Raw genomic sequence first — 8,065 nt, 5'->3', positions numbered from 1 at the left:
AATTTGATACCCTCTCCAGATTTTATGAACGTATCGTTCTTTCGTCGAAGCCTCTGCACCTGAAACAAGTTGCTTGACGACCCAAGTCAATGTTTCTGAAAATCCTTGGATTTCACTATTACGGCTTAATGACATTATTACCATATAATGGCAATAACATATTTCCTGTAATTTTCCAAATTATTGATCATGAAAGGTTTTGGGCATGTAATATTTGATCAAGATTTTACATTTGGACTATCCTATACACCCGTATTTTGGTAATGCTACGTTTAGGTTAGGTAGATTCGCTTAATTTCTGGGTGGTTTTGTAAGTAAATTCCTGTAAATTTGTAATTTATAAATTAAATATTGCATGCTTCTGGATGGCTAGAAAAAAGGAACCCGGGGAATTCATTGCATAGTGACATTTTGATGAATGTAAAAGACTAATGGTGAATATCTACACCAAAGTTTTTTACAGTAAATGCTGCCAATAAAGTCATAATACTGCACAGCAAGCTGGATTCGACAAAGTTCAGATGGAAGGCGGTACTGTATTTACAACCATTGTCAGTACCTATTCAAGCCGTAGTTTCAACAAATCTCTGTGAAGCAATTGCGCTTAAATATAACGAATCTAAAATGAAACATCTCTGCCTCCTTCCAAGCAGTACCGTATTCCTGCACTTGTCTTGGGTGCTCTAACCCCTCGGTCTATAAACATGGTGATCCCCTTTGTTGAAATAACTCCTTTAGAATGGCTGGTATGCGTCATCACCTTGGTCACTGGATCATTGCAGCCGATATGGGTTTGTTCATCATGTTTACTGCAGGTAAATGGATGATTAGACTAATATCTATCAACTTCGAATCTGTTTTTTGCCTCTGTGGAAACGCTTTAATTCTCAGTAGAAGAAGCTTGTCAGCAATATGTATTTTGCCGAGGCTGGGATGTACTCGTCACACTGGACTTCAGAGATTTTATGTCACACATACCCCGACATCGCATGTCTGGGGTCTGACTAGGACTTGATTGAGCATACAGACTGCCTCTTTACAGCTGAGATATTGGCCGCAGTATGATACCAAAGCATCAAACCGTACTACCAATAAATAGTGTTACCATGGTTACCAAGTAAATACTCGAAATCGCTCTAGCTCTCCGCGCCGTGACCGTAATTGTTCATGGCATTACTTTCTGCAACAGCTGCGGCTACGCGAGCGCTCTTGGTTTCTGCTCTTTTCAGTATACTCAGTGAGGCCATCTTGAAGATCCTTGGCAAGGGGCCGCTATATATATTTCACATCAGGTTGGACCTGTAAGTTCATCAGTTTTGTGATGTTTTATCTGTGACAGCAATTCCTGACTGGGTATAGTGTCTTTTAATTAGTACATGACAATGTATGATACGCCTTTTGGCTCTGTGCGGCATGGGTATGTACATATGTGCTTGGTGTTGCTAGGGTTTGACTTCCCAGACCGCCATCAGTGTTATAGGAGGCTCCTTTGACCCCTGACTCACAGCTTCTACTTTACATCATCGTGACTGGCCCTTTCAGACTGCCTAGGTACACAAACTTCTTTAGAAGCAACACATGGCCCCACATACACGCCACATGTGGTTCATTATTATACATCACACACGGCTCCACATACATCATCGCACACGCGGGCTCTACAAACATCACAAACATGGCTCCAATATATCAAACACATAGACTCCATGTACATCACACACGCGGACTCCACATACATCACACACGCGGCTCCACATACATCACACACACATGGCTCCACATACATCACACACACCGGACTCCACATACATCAAGCACACATGGCTCCACATACATCACACACGCACTTCCACATACATCACACACGGGCTCCACATACATCACACACATGGCTCCACATACATCACACACTTGGCTCCACATACATTATATCACGCACACATGGCTCCACATACATCACACATATGCTCCACATACATCACACATGTAAATTCCACATACACATACATCACACACATGGCTCCACATACATCACACTACATGGTCTATACATCACACACGGCTCCACATACATCACACACATGGCTCCACATACATCACACACATGGCTCCACATACATCACACATGTGGCTCCACATACATCACACACATGCTACCATGGCCACATGGCTCCATACATACATCACACATGTGGTCTCCACATACACACATGTGGCTCCACATACATCATACATCGTACACACACTCCCGCTATACACCACAATACATCTACACATACATGGCTCCCATAATGGCTCCACATACATCACACATGTGACTCCACATACATCACACATGTGGCTCCACATACATCACACACATGGCTCCACATACATCACACACATGGCCCCACATACATCACACACATGGCTCCACATACATCACATACACATGGCTCCACATATACATCACACACGGCCCCCACATACATCACACACACATGGCTCCACATACATCACACACATGTGGCTCCACATACATCACACAAGTGGCTCCACATACATCACACATACTGGTTCCACATACATCACACACATGGCTCCACATACATCACAATACAGGGTCTCCACATATTACATCACACATGTGGCTCCACATTACATCACACAGACATGGCTCCCACATACATCACAATACATGGCTCCACATACATCACACACATAATACTACACATTTCATTACACATCACACATGTGGTTCCACATACATCACACACATGGCCCCACATACATCACACACATGGCTCCACATACATCACACACATGGCTCCATTATTACATCACACAACATGTGGCTCCACATTACATTGCACCATGACTCCACATACATCACAATACACATGGCTCCACACATACATCACAATACAGGGCTCCACATACATCACGTGGCTCCACATACATCACAATAATTTGACTCCACATACATCACACACACGGTCACATAATCGGGCTACTACGTAAGGCTCCACATACATCACATGTGGCTCCACATACATCACACATGTGGCTCCACATACATCACACACATGGTATACATCACACATGGGCTCCACATACATCACACATGTGGCTCCACATACATCACACACATGGCTCCACATACATCACACATGTGACTCCACATACATCACATACATCACACACATGGCTCCACATACATCACACACATGGCTCCATGTACATCACTCACATGGCTCCACATACATCACACACGTAGCTCCAAATACATCACACAACAAGGACTGGTCTGCTCGGAGTCAGTATAATGTGTCTGAGTGGGGTATTCATGCTTCACTGCGGCATGGTATCTCAGTGGGCTAGCACTATAAAACCAGCTTCAGTCTGGGCTAGTACAAGCAGCTGCACATACAACGCATGCACGTCATCATATGAGCGAAATATTCTCAAGCACGACGTAAAACCTAATTTCACCTCACCTCACTTCAGTTGTAATGTCAAAAATATGCAGAAGTTCTGCTAGAATTTGTTTAATTGTGGTGCACGCTAAATGATCGGTGTATTATCAGCTGTTTGTTCCTCTCCTCAGGTTATTTAAGATCAAGAGACGCTACAGAGATGTGCTGGGCACACTGTTTGTGCTGTTCTCACGACTGACCAGGTCAGGCTACTTTCATGTTGTTGAAATACTTATGTAGTTATCAGGCCTACCAAAGAAAACTTTGCCAGTGTGCAGAAACGCGCACATTAATCATTGAAACAGCAACATAAACATAATACCTTGCTACTGAAACAGTAAAAACGGTGACTTTAAATCGCTAAAACTGGATAAAAAAACGAAAAGCCTGCAACTTCGATTTTGCGCATGCACACATGGAAGAGGAAGTCTCGACCGCATGTCGACATTTTCCAGCTTGGACAAACGTTACATTCCTTTTAAAGTATTTCTGTTGTGTTATTTGGCATTTATCATTATGATGCTTATGTGCACACTTGTTTAGTTTACTTTCAATTCGTATGAAATGATTGACAGCAATTATTTGACATATTTAATACTTTTTTCACGGAGGCAATTCAATTTACTGCCGTCGAAATTGAAAGAAGCGCTGATCGTATGCGCGCATGCTCAGTAGAAGCCAAAGTTCGCTGATATGAAAATGCTGCAGTTTCTTAGTCTTCATACGCTTTTACTGTTTCAGTTTCTTGTAGCATTGTGTTTATGATGCCATTTCCACAATTCATGTGGGATTTTCTTCGTTTTTCTGCTCAGTGGGAAAGTTTTCTTTGGTAGGCGTGGTTATGATGAGACTTTTCCTATGATTATTGATAAAATGTAATATCACTGTCAAATGTGGACTGGTAATATAAACGTATGTTCATTGTTAATCCCCACATGGGTACAATGTGTGAAGCCCATTTCTGGTGTCCCCTGCCGTGATGTTGCTGGAATATTGCTAAAAGCGGCGTAAAACCAAACTCAGTCAGTTAGTCATTGTTATATTGTTGTTGAAACCACATTTAGATGTATGACATTGGCTTATAAATACTCTAGAACGGACAGACCAGTGCATTAGAGATGATCAGAGCTGGCAACAATGAGCTGTTGCTGGCTATTTATTAAGCAGTATCCTAGATGTGTGGGTACATGTCATTATATCCCAATTGCCTTCTTAATTTTGTTCATGGGTTCGATCCCTGGCAGGACCATACCAAAAGACGTTAAAATATGGTACTTGTTGGTCCCTGCCTGGCTCTCGGCATTAATGGGTACAGCAAGGACTGGTCGGCTCGGAGTCAGTATAATGTGTCTGAGTGGGGTATTCATGCTTCACTGCGGCATGGTATGTCAGTGGGCTAGCACTATAAAACCAGCTTCAGTCTGGGCTAGTACAAGCAGCCATACATTCACACGCATGTACGTTGTCATCTGAGCGAAATATTCTCAAGTACGATGTATAACCCATTTCAATTCACCTTCATTTTGTTGTTCTGGTTACCTGTGAGGATTCTAGGTTATAAGGGACAACTAAAAGGATCTGAGGGTCAGGCCTGCTGATCATCGGCCCGTTTCACAAAGCTCTCGTAAGCCTAAGATCTCGTTACTTTTCTCGTAGCATTCGTGCCTCCTATACTGTAACATAGGAGGTACAAATACTATGAGAAAAGTTACGAGATCTTAGGCTTACGAGAGCTTTGTGAAACGGGGTCCTGGTTGAATGGCTATCATGATGTCCCAATCATTTGGATCGATGCTCATTATGTCAATCACTGCTCTAGACTCAGTTATTTACAAACCACTGTTATGTAGTGGGAAAATGCTGAGTTTAGCCTTAAACAGCATCCAACCAATGAAAGGTTCCTGTCATTATGTCTGTAGAGCATTGTAGAGATACATGAATGTTGCTGTTACAGTTTGGCCGTGGTGATCATCATGGTCTATTATTTCTTCGCTGTCATTGGAATGGAAATGTTTCTCAATGTCGACCTGAGGAACTGTTGCAAGTAAGTTGGCTGTTGTTCCATCAATCTCGCCTGGTGTTTTGTGTTTTATCTTCATCAGAATGCACAGCTGTTCCTGTGGTAGTCTTGTGTGTTGATATGCAGAGTTATTTCCCTTGGCATCCTTGATCCCACACTGCCAGATCTAAACTGAAAATCACAATGATTACAGAATCAGATTCACTTCAGTTATTTGTTTGATCTTGCTCAGATGCACATCAAAGCGCTTTCTTCCTCTAACCACCATCACCCACCTAATGGCTGAAACTTCATCACTGATCATCGGTAGACATATTGTCCTAATCGAACTAGGATTTTTTTTATTTTCTGCAGCAGGAATTAAATGTGGCTGGGGACTTTCAATGTTAACTCTTAAGAAACAGATGGTCTGCACAATAAGTTTGTTAATGTTTGTATTATAATTCACTTGTTGGCATGGTAACAAGAGCAACACAATAAAACCCCAACAGTTGTCTGGTCAGCCAGTTATATGTCATGCAATGTCTTCTGGAGCACTGACTGGTGTTCTCCCCACTCACCTCATGTTGGTTGTTCCAGGAACTCCAGTATGGCCGACACTACCGCTTTGACACCAAGAACCAGCAGGGCTACTACTTAAACAACTTTGACAACATTCTCAGATCTGGAGGTGAGACAACTGCCTGAATAGTACCTGTAGACATTGGCCTGACTCCTGCGTGACCTAACAACACCCAGTTACCCTATGGATGCAGGAGATGACTGGATCGGGAGGTCAGAACCCCATCGGGTTCTGTTGAATCTACGTGAAGATTTGCCTTAATTATTTATCTTGCAAAAATTGTATCTTCAAAGCTGCAAATCCATGGTTTTTTATGGTTTTTGTTGCATGTGTGCAGTGATATAACTAAAATTCTGTTCAAGAGGCACTTTTCAACTCCCTGTTTAGTTGATAGAGACAAATTGTATCAAGTACTGCAAGGAGCATTTGATAATGGCTTTAATTTGTTGCATTTTGAATTGAAACGTGTATCTCATATTTGCCGCATGTCAAAGAATTTGTTTCAATTATCTTTCAGTGACCTTGTTTGAACTGACAGTTGTTAATAACTGGTTCATTATAATGGTGAGTTTATTATAATGGTGAGTTTATTATAATGTGAGTTTATTATAATGGTGAGTTATTTTTCCTTATCCTGACTCATGCTCTTTTGCTTGTCTCCTTCCTCTTGCGAACATAGTGGAACACTTGTATCTCCCCTAATTGAAGTTCCTTCAATGTAAAATCACTAATTAGTACACCACGAAGTTACCTCCCTTCCACAAGCGCTGAACGAGGGCCACCTCTACCCATGTGCCTCACTCTTCCTTCTTCACTTCAGTGAGCTGGACGAGAGCTCTGTGTCTCCGACACACTATATCCTTTGATTATATTTAGTTAGTTACCCCGTGATAGAGATCTATAGAGGTTTAGCTAGTATCTTTCAACAATTATATATTGATATTTAGTCGCGTTTCTACTGTTTATGCACGGGACCGTGCTGTTGCAGTGGATTACGTTGATAAAAATTCTGTACTGTTGCACATTACGCTTTTATTCTGCTGCTGATCCGCGATTTAATATGCCCTAGCTGTACTGCGCCATGTTTCATGTGATTCACGCTGCAGTTGCGATACTAATTTATCCAATTCTACCTTTAATAAATAATTACTTTTGCGCTTGAGACGCCGCGAGCAGATAGGTCACGTGCGATGCAGAGTCTAGCATGACTGATACACCTGAACCCCTCGCCAGTCTACTGCTGTTGGTCGACCCCCTCCCGCCTGGGTTTCCGCTAGAATGGTGGAGAGAGGCGGGCGTAGTCCGCCCGCCTCAAGAAGCGTCCTGCTTCCCCAGACATCCCTTCCGCCGCACTGAGGGTATATTCAACGAAGTCTACTAGAACTTTCTCAGCCGATTGTTCTCATCGCAGATTTGGGCCTGTATGATGATCAGCCGATCATCATTCCTGATGTACATCAAAGAATGACTGATGTCGGCAACAGTGATGTCAGCGCAGATCAACATTCGATGATCTTCCTGAGGGTCCCGCCGCTACCAACACTCAACGCGCAGACTTCGCAGCACCCCCAGGGCAGCGCCGACCTCTGAGGGGAATTCAACGAAGTCTACTAGGACTTTCTCAACCGAGATTGTTCCAGCCGCTGAACTTGGCCTCTACGATGATCAGCCGATCATCATCCTCGACGTATGAGACAAGTAGCCACCGGGTGATAGCTAAGCAATGACATCAGCAGAGATCGCCATGCAGCCTGATGTCTCTACACTGATGTCAGACGACTTACCTGAGGGGCCCCACCACTAACAAGCGCAGAGATGGCACCCGACTACTTCGTCCGCAGACCATCCCAGACGAAGCTACTACGGCAAATCATGGTCGTGATGGAGGGTCACTACAGACTGGAGAAGCAGCCAGCCCAGAGTACTGAGCCTTCGCTAAGGCTCCAACTTAGACAACACTCTAGAGGCACCTCCAGTCAACGTAGCAGCCAAGACGATGCAGCCTTCTGCGAAGGAAGTCGCAGACCA

General features: G+C 43.3%; 1 long non-coding RNA gene across 1 annotated transcript; it reads left to right on the top strand.

The window, feature by feature from the left end:
- Nucleotides 1-3,578: 3,578 nt before the first annotated feature.
- On the top strand, nucleotides 3,579-6,072 carry LOC124280701. Its single transcript, XR_006899750.1, has 3 exons — nucleotides 3,579-3,658; nucleotides 5,410-5,499; nucleotides 6,055-6,072. It is a non-coding gene; the product is annotated as an uncharacterized LOC124280701 (long non-coding RNA).
- The last annotated feature ends 1,993 nt before the right edge of the window (nucleotides 6,073-8,065 follow it).

This window comes from Haliotis rubra, unplaced genomic scaffold (genome assembly GCF_003918875.1).
Source record: "Haliotis rubra isolate DU_JTF1 unplaced genomic scaffold, ASM391887v1 Scf2711, whole genome shotgun sequence".
Classification (NCBI taxonomy): Eukaryota; Metazoa; Mollusca; class Gastropoda; order Lepetellida; family Haliotidae; genus Haliotis; species Haliotis rubra.
This window is presented reverse-complemented; position numbering and strand designations above follow the sequence as displayed.